The sequence below is a fragment of the Mus musculus genome, chromosome 18, assembly GCF_000001635.26.
Source record: "Mus musculus strain C57BL/6J chromosome 18, GRCm38.p6 C57BL/6J".
Lineage (NCBI taxonomy): Eukaryota > Metazoa > Chordata > Mammalia > Rodentia > Muridae > Mus > Mus musculus.
Window position 1 is genome coordinate 23937096 of NC_000084.6, and position 13732 is coordinate 23950827.

Below are 13732 nucleotides of genomic sequence, written 5' to 3' on the forward strand. Positions count from 1 at the left end.
GGTTTCGTCGCTTCTTTTCTGCTGGTCGGAGACAGTAGCGACATGCTCTCATGATCAACTTTTAAAGCCCTTCCCTAGAAAGCATCACAAGTCAAAAGGCGTTGCCAAGCCTGCAACTTGAATTAGATCTCTGCGACCTATATGGAGACTCCTACAAGTTGTTCTCTGACATTCGCAAACACACCAATGCCTTGTCTTCTTTTAAAAAAAAAAAAAAAGAAGCCATGCTATATTTGGCTTCTTTGCCAGCTTGCCAGCTTTGGGCTGACACTTGATTGAACACTAACAAAGGCAATGCCAACTGTAATGTTCAGGCTAATGTACATGACACAACTTGAATGGAACTATGAGTGTATGTTTCTCTGAAATTCTGCATGTGTAAATTGGGAGGGGGGCAATCTGATGGGCTATGAGGTCCTTTCCTTTCACAAAGGGATATTTTGTTATTAAGCTCCCAGAAATGAATCATACCTTGGGCAAGAAAATAGCTAAAGTGAGTGGGCTCTCTATGCAGCTCAGGCTAGCCTTGAACTCCTGATCCTCCTGCTTCAGCTTCCCCTGCCATGGTTGTAGGTGTGAGACACTCTGAATAGCCATAGCTAATGTTGCTTACAAGCTATTGTTTTTCCTTGGAACAAATGAGGCCCTTTATGTTGCCGGGAAGTGCACTTAGACTTTGCATGTGATATCTTAATCTTTGTCTTTGACATTTCCTCATGACTTCAGAGCACACAATGATAATACCGCTGGTGAGAATGGTAGAATGCTTCACAAAAAGAAAAACCAAAGTTAGCTGTAGGTTGGCAGCTCTTTGAACTGTTTTCTAAGTCTGAACACAAATGCTATGACATATTTTTAAGCTGCATCATGGGTTTCTGATCGCAGAACAAAGTGAGGTAAATAAATTCTTCCTGTAAAGTAAGCCAAAGTGTATGTGTGTGTACATATATATGCATATGTGATATGTATATATTGTAAAGGCAGGCTGGCTATGGATCTTAGGTGGTGAGTTCTTGGTATTCATAGATACCAAACTTGGGGCCAAAAAAGCATCAATTCAGAAGTATAATGAGCCCAAAATAAATAAATAAATAAATAAAATCCAATAAAGCATCAACTCAGAAGTATCAATGAGCCCCAAAACAAAGAAACAAACAAATAAATAAATAGAAGAAAATCCAATATATTGTAAAGAAGTTTTTGTTGTTTTTGTTTTGTTTTATTTTGAAGCACTTAGGAGATTTAGGCAGGAGGATCTCATGTTCTGAAACACATAGTTGGGGGCTATCCTGGACTACATGAGACCCTGTCTTAAATAACAACAAAAAAAGTTGTCTTAAGAAAATATACACAGTTGCCTAACACAGACAGGGATAAAGGCAGAGGATAGGTAACTGCTACTGTTTTAAGAGTTGAACCTTTCAAAATATCCAAGGTTTACCTCTCTAAGCAATCCCCAGGCACATGAAAACCTGCACTAGATCCCAAGATCCAAAATAGTCACATTAGACAGGGTCTGCAAAAAAGTACTTGTCTAGTTGGAGAGGCTGATTCTCAGCTCCTAATTGGCCCCATCCTAGAACTCTTGTTCCCATGATAGAATTATACATGTTACTGATCTTTACATTATGTGTAACTCTTAAGGGCATCTCCCCCAATACTTAGATCTATCTGATCTACCTTTGGGGGCACAGGACAAGGGTACATGCAACCTCTCTCTAGCATTTTTGCAGCTCCCTGTCATGCCAGAGTTATATATATGATACTTATTTCTTTAATATATGTGTAAATAATATAAATGTATATATATTAAAGAAATAATTATCTTTCCACCATTTCCTGTGTGAGGTGAAGTTCATTTAATTTACCCCATTTGCACCTTAGTCTTGACATCCACAAAAAAATGAACTAACAGGACACTATCTCCCTCCTTACAGAAAGAATAACTAAATAATACATATATTACTTCCAAAGCACAAGGTGTTTACAACCCTGTGCCATTCATCAGACAGTCACAAAAAAAAAAAAATCATAGACGCAACATGCCAGGCAAGAAGCTTTGTATATGTTTGCATGAGTATCACTAGGCAAAACCAGAGGAGCAAAACAGAATAGAAAACTAAGAAATAAAACATACAGGGCTGGGACATAGCCTGCTGCCAGAGTGCTTGCCCAGCATGAACGAGACCCCAGGTTTAATCCTCAGTACTGCCAGCAATAAATAAATAGAAAGAAAAATCACATGTATATAAGGAAGTAGTATATGGATAGGGTGCCATCTGAAATTAATAGGGGAAAGATTAACTATTTAATACGCAGTACAGTACACATGTATAGTCATGGGGGAGAGGGAGAGTAAATTTTAGACACTCTGGGTAACTTAGCTATCCATCACTGTGACAAAATACCTGAAGAGGAAGGGGTATTTGAGTCCATGATTCTAGAGGTCATGGCGCAGTCACTTGTTCATCTTGCCTGAGGCGCCCAGAGAAGGAGCACAAATACGACAGCTATGCATGCAGAGGAAGGCTGCTCAGGTCACAGAAGCCACTAAACAACAAAGAAAGCTAGCTCAATCTTACATATAAAAAGCTCCCTCCCCAAATTCATTAAGCTATGAGTCTCTAACTGGACCCACCCACTCATGATGATGTGGTGTGGATGGTCATTAGGGATATGAAGAGATGTCAGACTTAAAGACACGAGGATGAAAAGGGAAGGCTTACAGCAGGCACAAGACAACCAAGCAGACAGTTCGGCAGGACAGGACAGTTCGGCAGGACAGGACAGTTCGGCAGGCTCCCTGACACCCCTGGAACTGCCCTTCCTTGAGGATCATGACTGAATCATCACTGAAGGCCTTCTATTGATTTTTTACTCCGAATACAACTCACTGTATTAGACCTGATTGTAGGGATGGCTTCTAACAAGGAAGGAGACCACCTCTGTCATCCCAAAGGCAAAGCCCTAAAAATGAGGTAACCAAGAAGGATTTGGGGAGTCGGTAGCTGGTATAGAGTTAGCTCTCTGCCACAGCTGTGAGAGCTGGTCATGCAGAAGTGAAAACAGAGACTGTTGTCTGATAAAGAGCTAGCAGACCCTGCCAAGGCCTAAGAGCAGCAACTCCTGCAAAGGGCAGTGTGATGGGAAGGTTGGCAGGAGCTGATGGCCACCACACAGTCAATGTCAACAGCTAGTAAGATGTGTCGGAGGTGGACAAAGGGGTGCTTCAGTAGCCCCTAACTCAGTACAAACGACCAAAACAGTGGAACTCTGAGGCCTACCAAAGCCATATGATATGAAAGGAATACAAAATGTAAGAAAAAGAACACAGAAGGCATGCAGCCTGCAGGGGAGGGCAAGTGGCTTCTGCAGGAGACAGATGCCTTCTAAAATGAACCAAGGATCTGCAGGTTGTTACAGTGCTGCAAATATTCCAGCAGCCTGTACATACTGTACTCAGGAGTGTCGTGCTTGCCCATTTGTTCATTTTGTTTATTTATTTCAGACTGGACACTTGAGCTCTTGTTTTAGATTAAATATTTACAGGCAGAAGAGAATTATGTTCTCAAAACATGATAGGCCTAAGGAGATGGAAATCAATTTAAGGAAGCAATTATTTCTACAGAACATTAACCTAAATGATAAGACGAGGAATGGCAAGATTACAATGGGCATTTATGAAAGTCAAAACTGACCATGGCTAAGATGCTGAATGTTGATTTCAGAGAGAGCTCAGTCAAAAGTGACCATGGCTAAGATGCTGAATGTTGATTTCAGAGAGAGCTCGAGTACACACATTTTCAGAGTCAGTCCTCACATCCATTGGAAAGTACTTAACACTGTAACAATGGACTTGTGGGAAGAGGCTACACACAGCTTAAACATTAAGATGTTTTTTTTCCCAAGAGATGAAAGAGGCAAAATTGATAATGGATAATACGGAGGACATATAAGCTTACATCTCTGTCTGCTAGAGACCAGTCTGCTTCATCCTCTATAGTCCTAAATTGGGTTGAGAGTCTCTCATTCATACCTGCAATGTTCTCTAGACACTGCACCTTCTCCTGTGTGTTAGAATTCTACCACTGTCTCTGTCTCACCTGCTAATAGGTTCTGGACATGACTTTGATTTACTCTAATGCCACATAACTAAGTAGTATGTCTAGCTCACTTGTGCTAAGTACATTTTTTAGTTAAAGAAGTATCAAAATGTTTAAGGTTACAGGTTAAGGTTAAGGTTACAAAATGCTTAAGGTTATTTTATAGATCAGTGACTCTGTAAATATGCAACAGCTTCATTTAGTCCAAACTTATTGTGCTTTCATATATTCTGTCAATTAAACACTCGCTTTACAAGCTGGTCCTGGTGACACACGCCTTAGATCTCTGGGCTAGGGAGGCAGAGGAAGAAGGATCTCTGAGTTTTGAGGCCAGCATGGTCTATAGAGAGAGATCCAGGACAGCCAGGGATGCAGAGAAAGACCTTGTCTTGGAGGGAAAAAAGATGAAAAAAAAATGTCTATTTAGGAAGCTAATAAGGAAAACGGAATCTTAAGGATATCACTGCCATCCTTTGTGTATATATTGTGCCTTCTATTTTTGTGTTCTTATGGGATTCCTGTGGGTGTGACCATGTGTGTCTGTGGGTGTGGCCGTGTGTGTGTGGCCTGTGTGTCTGTGGGTGTGTCTGTGTGTGTCTGTGGGTGTGACTGTGTGTGTCTGTGTCTCTATGTGCTTCTGGTGCTTTTTCTTTGGCTCTTTTCATTCTGTTTGTTTGTTTGTTTTATACTATTCTGTTAGATTGGTTTTTGTTTTTATCTTACTATATTTTATTTCACTATTATCCCTTAGATGGATGACTATTTGTTTTTTGATGAGAGACAGAAAAGGAGAGGGTTCATGGGAAAGGAATCTAAGATATATTTAGTTTATAATTAGAATATATTAGGGGAAATCTATTTTTAATAAAAAATTTAAGAAAGAGTGTCACTGTAACATCATAGTGAAATTCTCCAAGGCTAGTTTTGTGCAAGAGGTAATTTTTTTCTATCATCTCTGCATTCATTATAGAAATTATGCAGATGATTTGTTTCCTTCGAATGTTACACGTTTTTTCTTTGTGGTTTGACAATTGTGTGACACCTGTAGGCATAAAAAAAATTTTAAATTTCTGTGTTGACAAGGTGTTCTCTGTTAGTGGCTATGATAAACTACATACACTATAGGCTCTACCAGCGTCTTCTGAAGAGGCCTGCTATGTGTGGCCAGGAGGTGGCAGCGTGCTCCAGAGAATGTCACCAGATGGCTGTGCTCCGCCTTCACCGTTTTCAGAAAGGCCCCTTAACTCCCTGTCTCTGTAAAGTGTGGTAAACAAAGAGCTGGCTCCAGCAGACTGTTTTCAAAGCAGCAGAGATGGGAATTGGATCCAACCAATCAACAGCTGGATCCACTGCTACCAATTATGTTTGCTAATTCATAAAGAATGATCCAGCAACATCCTCACTCTGGGCAGGGAGGGGAGGAGAAAGAGAGGAAAGAACAAGAGGACCTGGGGGTGAGGGTGGGGATGGGGGAGATGCTCAAAAAACCTGGATCACTTTACATCTACACATTTAATGACCTTTCAACCCACTTATACATGATTAGCATGAGGTATACTTCAAGGCTAACCCTTTACCTACTAACATAGATAACTACTAAATAAAATCAAACAGCTACAAAAACCAACAAATATATATAAGTTGGTGAACTTACTGATTCTGTGGCTATATAAATCTTACATTTTTGCCAAAGAATTCATCCCTAGAGGGGTCCTTCTGCTCAGACTGACTTTCTGTAGCCTCACACCATGTATCAAACCTTTAAGGTGTTACTAGAATGTAATCTTTTAGCAGAATAAGGAAACAGTAATTTTAGGCAAATAAATTTTAGGACAGATATACAATTAGTTGTCTATTTGGTTGGATTTGAGTTGATCAATAGCAAAATGTGTGTGTGTGTGTGTGTGTGTGTGTGTGTGTGTGTGTGTGTGTGTGTGTATTCCTTATTTTTTTTATACTACCAAGCTAACATATACCTATAAACCATTAGTTAATTGCATCGTTGAATTAAACCTAAGGAGTTGTTCCTGGCATGCTTTTTGTAAACCATTTTTATTTCAGTTCTTACTTCCTGTACAGTTTCCCAGGAAACAGAAAGATCAGTTACTATTTAAAGCACAGAATAAACTGACTTGACTTGTCAGCTTAGTATTTTTTTTTTCAAGAATAAAGAGCAAAAGGGTTTTTAAAGACTGTCTCAGGGTTGGAGAGGCAGCTCAGTGCTTAAGCGTGCTTGCCGCTTTATCAGGAGGCATTAGTTCAGTTCACAGGCCCCATACCAGGCAACTCACAGCCAACTGTAACCCCAACTCCAAGGCATCTGATGATGCCCTCTTCTGGATCGTTTCCAAGGGCTTCCTGAACATACGGTAGATACACACAGGCATGCATAGAGTCATACATTTAAATAAAATAAAATCTTGTTTTAAAGATATTCTCCAGAAAGAAGGCAAAGGAACGGGAAGAGTGGAATAAGAGAATTAAGCACAGAATGAGTAAATTAACTGAGCAAAGGGCCTCATTAATCACCTAATTGCAATGTCGTTAATAGTACCTATGCTAACAAGTGCAGTTGCATATAGAAAATTAGGGTTTTTTTCTCTTTTCTTTCTTCAAGACTATTATCAACAGAAAACAATAAATCACATATCACCCTTCCGGCGGTGACGACACCCCCACACACACCCCACAGGAACATGCAAAGGGCCTCCTTCATCCCTCTCCAAATGAGGAGAAGAGGAAACACAGGAAAAATCGCCTGGTGCAGAGCCCCAATTCCTACTTTATAGATGTGAAATGCCCATGGTCTTCAGCCATGCACAAACGGTAGGCTTGTGTGTTGGCTGCTCCACTGTCCTCTGTCAGCCTACAGGTGGGAAAGCAAGGCTGACAGAAGGATGCTCCTTCAGGAGGAAGCAGCACTGAAAGCCCCTGATTCAAGATGAGTGGGAAACTCCCCAATAAACACATTTTGGATAAAAAAAAATACATTATCAGTCCTGTTTTCAAATTAAGACTTATTTAAGACTGACCTTACAAATCTAGAATTTAATTTAGAAAAGCACTGTGTGGGTTCCTGGGTGTGCCAGGCATTATCTAGAGCTATAGAGGTCACAAGAGTTCAGAGCTACCTCATGGACATTCTTCCCAAAAAAAATGCACCCGAAAGGTATGTTCCTTCTGCTTCGGATGCCAAGGGGGAAATGAACTGAATCATCACAGGTTGCCCTTTTATTTAGGTTTGCCCTCTATGAAAGCTTTTTTTTTTTTTTTTTTAAGTAATTAACTACTTTCTTCTAAGTGCTTTAGCAGGTGCTGGGGAAAGGGATGCATGTCAAGTAAGTGTTGACAGAGAAGTGGGGAAGGCAGCAACTGTGATCTCGACAGTTTCTATCTACTATGAGAACTTCATAATGGATCTCATTGTTATATATAATTAATACATGCTAATAAAAACTTTTTTAATTAGAAGAGTGTCGAGAATAGCCAGCAGTTAAGAGCACTTGCCATTCTGGGACCCCAAGTTTGGGTCCCGATACCCACATTGCTCATGAGCATCTGTAACTGCAGCTCTAAAGGATCCAACGCCCTCTTCCAGCTTTCTTGAACTCACACACACAACCACACTGACATGCACAAACTAAATATTTAAAGGGTAAAAAATGTTTTGGGTATGATAGACAAGTCAAGGATGGAATATGAAATTTATATCAGTAAGAGAGTGAATTCCGTCTTTCCTTTCGCTGCTGCGGCCGCAGCCATGAGTATGCTCAGTCTACAGAAGAGGCTTGCCTCTAGTGTCCTCCGCTGCGGGGGAAAAAGAAGGTCTGGTTGGATCCCAATGAGACCAATGAAATCGCCAATGCCAACTCCCGTCAGCAGATCAGGAAGCTGATCAAAGATGGGCTGATCATCCGCAAGCCTGTGACTGTCCATTCCCGGGCTCGTTGCCGGAAAAACACCCTGGCCCGACGGAAGGGCAGGCTTATGGGCATAGAGAAGAGGAAGGATACTGCCAATGCTCGGATGCCTGAGAAGGTGACCTGGATGAGAAGGATGAGGATCCTGCGCCAGCTTCTCAGGAGATACCGGGAATCCAAGAAGATTGACCGCCATATGTATCACAGCCTGTACCTGAAGGTCAAAGGGAATGTGTTCAAAAACAAGCGCATCCTCATGGAGCACATCCACAAGCTGAAGGCAGACAAGGCCCGCAAGAAGCTCCTGGCTGACCAGGCTGAGACTCGCAGGTCTAAGACCAAGGAAGCACGAAAGCGCTGGGAGGAGCACCTCCAGGCCAAGAAGGAAGAGATCATCAAGACTCTGTCCAAGGAGGAGGAGACCAAGAAATAAAGCTTCCCTCGTGTCTGTACATAGCGGCCTGGCTGTGGCCTCATGTGGATCAGTCTTTAAAATAAAACAAGCCTTTGTCTGTTAAAAAAAAAAAAAAAAAAAAAGAGAGTGAATTCCTCAGAGAAGGAATGCTAAGAGATAGGAATGCTAAAGCCCTGCTTGACAGAAGCCCAGATTAAAAAAACAAAAAAAAAACAAAAAAAAAAAACAAAAAAAACAAACAAACAAACAAAAAAAAAACAGGTCCTATAGCTGAACTAGCTGGAGGCATGGGAGGAGAGGAAAAAGAGAAATGACTGTCTTGGGATGTCAAATGGCTGTCACCAGCAGAAAGTGCTAGAGTTTGGGAAGGGTAGATAGTGAAAAGCCATGTGTTCAAGAGTACAATTCAGGGAAGAAGAAACAGAATCGCATCCGGTAGACAGTAAAATAAGTGGGTATTTTGATCTGTATGCTTTCATCATTTCTAAAAATCACACCTTAGAGTAAAATCAGAGCCTTAAAGGAATCCAGTACACCAATATATTTTTTTTCAAAACACTTTAAAGGTGCAGCATATTTAGAAGGAGCAAAAATGTGGCCATTTTCGCTTTTGAAGAGGTAATAACCATCGGCTATATAAAATGCCACTTAAACAAAGCATTATGGCTAATATACAGCTTGCTTGGCAGGGTGCATGCACAAGGCTCTGGGTTCAGCCACCAGCACCTCATGAACAGCCTGGTGAAGCACTCTTGTAACCCCAATACTCAGAAGGTGGAGAGGTCAAGGTCATCCTCAAAGCCAACCTGTGTACCTGAGTCAAACACACTTAGAAAGTGCAAAGAAAACTGTTTTTGGCTGAGGCCTAAAGAAAACTGAATCTGATCACCTTTATTTGGTCAATGGGTTCAATTTCCCATTTAAAAAAAAAAAAAAGTTTAAGGCCAGCCTGAATATATATAGTGAGTGAGAGCCACCCAGAGACACAGAAGCAAGACTCTGATTCAAAAAACAACAAAGAATACAATATTTTAATACCTCTTTTAAAGTACTAGGTTAAACTGCATTCTTACCTCAACCTGGAGGTAAGTTCTTTAACTTATTGCTAAAAATCAAACAGAGTTATAGTTCCCACTTTGGTCTAAGAAGTCAATGACCCCTATTATTTTCAACTTAGTTCAAACAACAGTCACATCCTCTTGATCCAGGAACAGCAGAGAAACAGATTCTTTTCCAATGGTACATTTGGCTTTTTAAAGAAGTCATAAAAGTTTAGAATATCTGTGTTCAATCATACCATGGGGGTTGGGGAGGGCAGCAAGAATCTATAATTCAATCCCATGCTCCTATGATGATCCCTTTTGAAGGGTACTTTGATGACATATGTCAAATCAATCTAGGAAACCTGACAACAGCCAATGAGAGAAAAAAAAATACAGAAATTCCAAATCTACAGAAGCAAAATCAGGTTGCTTTTGAGTGGTGAGGGGCTTCTATTTCTCACTTAAATGTAAAACCATGTAAACAAGTTCCCTGGCCACCATCAAGTCACCAAACCAAGCTGTCATTTTTTCCCAATGTTGAATTCCTTAGTAGGTGGAAACAACAGGTACTTCCCGACTAGAGATAATCAACACACACCCCTCGTGTGTGTGTGTGTGTGTGTGTGTGTGTGTGTGTGTGTTTCCTGTATGACCCTCTAGACTACAGCTTCATTACGCAGAAATTCAGAGTGGGAAGTACAACAGATTAGTGGAAGTAGACTATTTAGTGAATAGATAAAACTGAGCAAAAATGTGTGACACAGAGGTCAAGACTCCAGCTGCCACATCACAGTTTTTGTGGTGGTTTGAATAGGAATGGCCCCATAGACTCGTGTGTTTGAATGCAAGGCTCATGGGAAGTGGTGCCATTAGGAGGTGTGGCCTTGTTGGAGGAAGTGTGTCACTGTGAAGGTAGGCTTTGAGGTCTTTCATGATGAAGCTATGCTGAGTGTGGCACACAGTCTCCTTCTGCTGCCTGTGGATCAAGATATAGAATTCTCAGTTCCTTCTCTAGTACCACTAGTAGCCTGGACACTGCCAAGCTTCCTACCATGATGATAATGGACTAAACCTCTGAAAATGTAAATCAGCCCCAAATAAAATGTTTTCTTTTAAGAGTTGGCTTGGTTCTAGTGTCTCATCACAGCAATAAAATCCTAACTAAGACAGTTCCCAAATTAACTGATATAAGAATTATCTTGTAGATTGATGGGATGGCTCAGTGGGTAAAGGCAACTGAGGGTTGTTAACCCAGATCTCAATTTCAGCCTTTCCCTGCTTTCTGATCCACAGTGATGTCAACGGCTGCTTCTTTGCTCTCCTTGTCATCCACAGATGAAGGCACTCCACCATGCCTTTCCCACTTCTACCAACTGAAAGCCATCTTCAACTGTAGCCAGAATAAATCCTTCCTCCTTTAAGTTGTCTCTATGGGCATTTTTGACACAAGAGTGACTGAAACAGGGCACCAAAATAATTATGTTTTATTTCCCTACCCTGTGTCCAATAATTTATGAGATGTCATGTTATATACCGGCCCATAGCCTATATGAACCAGGTACACCTCGGGGGCAGGCTGGGGCTGAAAAAGACTTAGACGGCGAGAGAGATTAATGGAGCCAAGATGATTCCCTGTTCAAGGCTCTCAAGTTTATTAAGAGACCATGTTTATAAGGGGGAAGGCCCATCCCCCCTGCCAGTCCACTCTTGGTGCCTGGAGCCATTCCATCAGCCCTTGGTTGCCAGGCTTCTTGATATATTGTTGCCAAGTTGTTAGCACTAGTCTGCCAGAGCTGTTAGCAGTAAGTCACCAGTTTTTTTTTTTTTAATTTGACATGTACATTCTCTAAAACTACCAAAATATTATCTTAAGTCATTACTGTTTTGATTATATAAAGAATGAGATTATTCTTATGTAAGGCCTGTAATCTGCCTGAGATATAAATCTAGCATGACATTGCCTTAAGGGGTCTTGTCCAGGCAGTCTAGAACAAATTTTTAAATGTCCAAAACCAGTCTTCTAAAAAGGACAGCATTTTTTTTCTTGTGAGTTGTATATGCATAAACAATTGCAAATTTGAGAATTTATAGTATCTAAGGGATGAACAATTTTAAGCAATTGTAAGCTCTGAGATATAACATTGACTATTAATATACAAACTAAAGCTTGATTATTCAAATTTTAAAACACCATCTACAGCACACAATTCAATTATCTGTGCTGAAGCAGGAGGAAACTCAAAAGAATAAGTGTGTGATCCAATTCACATATAGTTTTCTCCCATAGAAAGGTTGTTTTTAAACACAGTAAATGGGATGCATGCATGAATGAACTTATAGAAGGTACAAAAGCATGCATAAAAACAATTTTTAAACTTATCTTTAGGATAATGATTATCAATTTTATTTTAAAATGATGGTATGCAATAGGCCAAATATCAATATTCTGTAATAACCAAATTAATTGCCATTTGGAACAAGGAACATACACTTTGTCAGGTTTATAAGACACAATTTTTGTTATAGGTTTTCTAAAATATATGAATTTATCTTACAATTCTTTATTAGCACCATAGCAGTCGTAATAGGATGCTAAAATTTTGCTTTGAGGCAAAGAAAGATGATTTTACATTAATGTTTTCTCTTGCTAAAGAATTGCTGTGGGCACATTTAATAACCATAACTAAAATAAGCAGCTAATATTTAATTACCATTGATTATAATTGATAACAATTATAAAAGCTTTATTTTCTTCAAAGCCTTTTGTTCTTTGCCAGTTAATTTGTGTCTCTCAAGATAACATCTGACAAAGGTTTAAGTCACTTTACGACCCTAAGATGAGACCTTAGCCAATTAACATCTCCTGGAAGCTTTTGAAAATAAAATTTTGAAGCAAATCAATTTTTTCGTTCTTAGATTTTCTATACCACAATTTTATAGTATAACTAAAACCCTAAATATTAAAAAGATATTGCCTCTGAATTTTTTCTGGAGCAACAGCTACTCCCAAGAACTTTAAAGCTCATTGTGTGAGAGCAAAGATTTGAACTAAACTTTCCTTGAGAGGCATTAGCTAATAAAATACTTTCCACTTAGGAAACAATATACACTGAAAGATTCAAACTCTTAGCTTCTTATATAGAAGCAAAGACAATAAAATTTTTCTTACATAATGTAAAGCTATATTAGCCTTACCTAAAGGCAAAATTTTCCAGTGATTACCAGTTCACTAGAAGCAAAACTCTTTACAATTATCAGAATTCAAAGGAAAAAACAAACTTTTAAACTTACAATAACTTTACATGAAGTAGGCAAGCCAGATTGTAATGCCTTTATAAGTTCTAAAGTCTGATTGATCCTTTTATAAACTTTGAATTTGAACTTTATTTAGAACAACATCTGGATAGATCTGCAACAGTGTTCTTTCAGCTAAAAGAAAATTCCCCTGGAGGCAAGGAGAGGCAAGTTTCAAGAGCTTCCTTAGGCACTGTTTGTAAGACAAAAGGAAGTCACACAAGCCTCACTGAGGCTGCTCTGAGCTTTGTTCCTCTTGCTGTGAGGACAGATTTTAGAACTTTTAAGTTTCTTTTGCAATATTAGACTATAACTACAACTTTGGGAAAGCAAAACCCAATTTTAAAACAATTTATCATCTTTAAAATCAATATTAGAAACATTACTATCATGTTACGAAGTTTGGCTGCCAATTTATACCTATGAATGCATGACAGTGCAAATTTTAATGCTTCATTAAAGACACATTGTTTTAAATCTTATCTTTAAGTCTACCTTTTAGGATAAGAATCATATTAAATATTATCTCAACTTGAACTTTCCTTACAGGCCTAGCTTTTTGGCCTGCTTTATGCCACATGTTGGAAAGACTCCAAACCTAAGCCACCAATTTAAAGCTGTCTTGCTGTCTTGCTACCAATGTTACACCTTTAAGACCAGTAAAAAAACAAATGCAGCTGCTACACGAGTCTTATAAATTTAGACCAATCAAAGAATTTTACTTTTTATAGCTATAATTATAAGATAAAAAAGCACTTTGTTATTTGCCAAACATATTAATCACGATTGCAGAGAACCCTCCAGGAAAAAAACCATCTATCAGCTTTTTTGCCCCAAAACTAAGAAGCTGCAAACTCCCTTTCTTTGAAAGCATCTTTTTCCAGCAGTAGCTCCCCTGCTGTGCCTGATCCCTGGCTAATGTGTGGCCACTCTCAGCTTTGCTGAATCAGCAGATAA

General features: G+C 39.5%; 1 protein-coding gene and 2 pseudogenes across 2 annotated transcripts in view; 2 read left to right on the plus strand and 1 right to left on the minus strand.

Moving 5' to 3' along the window:
• Positions 1–13732, minus strand: part of Zscan30 (zinc finger and SCAN domain containing 30) — a 54715-nt gene that overhangs the window by 4505 nt on the left and 36478 nt on the right. Inside the window, exon 6 of one of the 2 annotated variants that reach the window (NR_163795.2) lies at positions 2409–2550. The exons of the other annotated variant lie outside the window; for it this stretch is intronic. The gene's annotated coding sequence lies outside the window, so the exon portion shown is untranslated. The remainder of the gene's footprint in view (positions 1–2408; positions 2551–13732) is intronic. 2 annotated transcript variants of the gene reach the window in all.
• On the plus strand, positions 5486–7083 carry Gm46611 (annotated as a pseudogene).
• Rpl19-ps7 (ribosomal protein L19, pseudogene 7) lies at positions 7835–8539 on the plus strand (annotated as a pseudogene).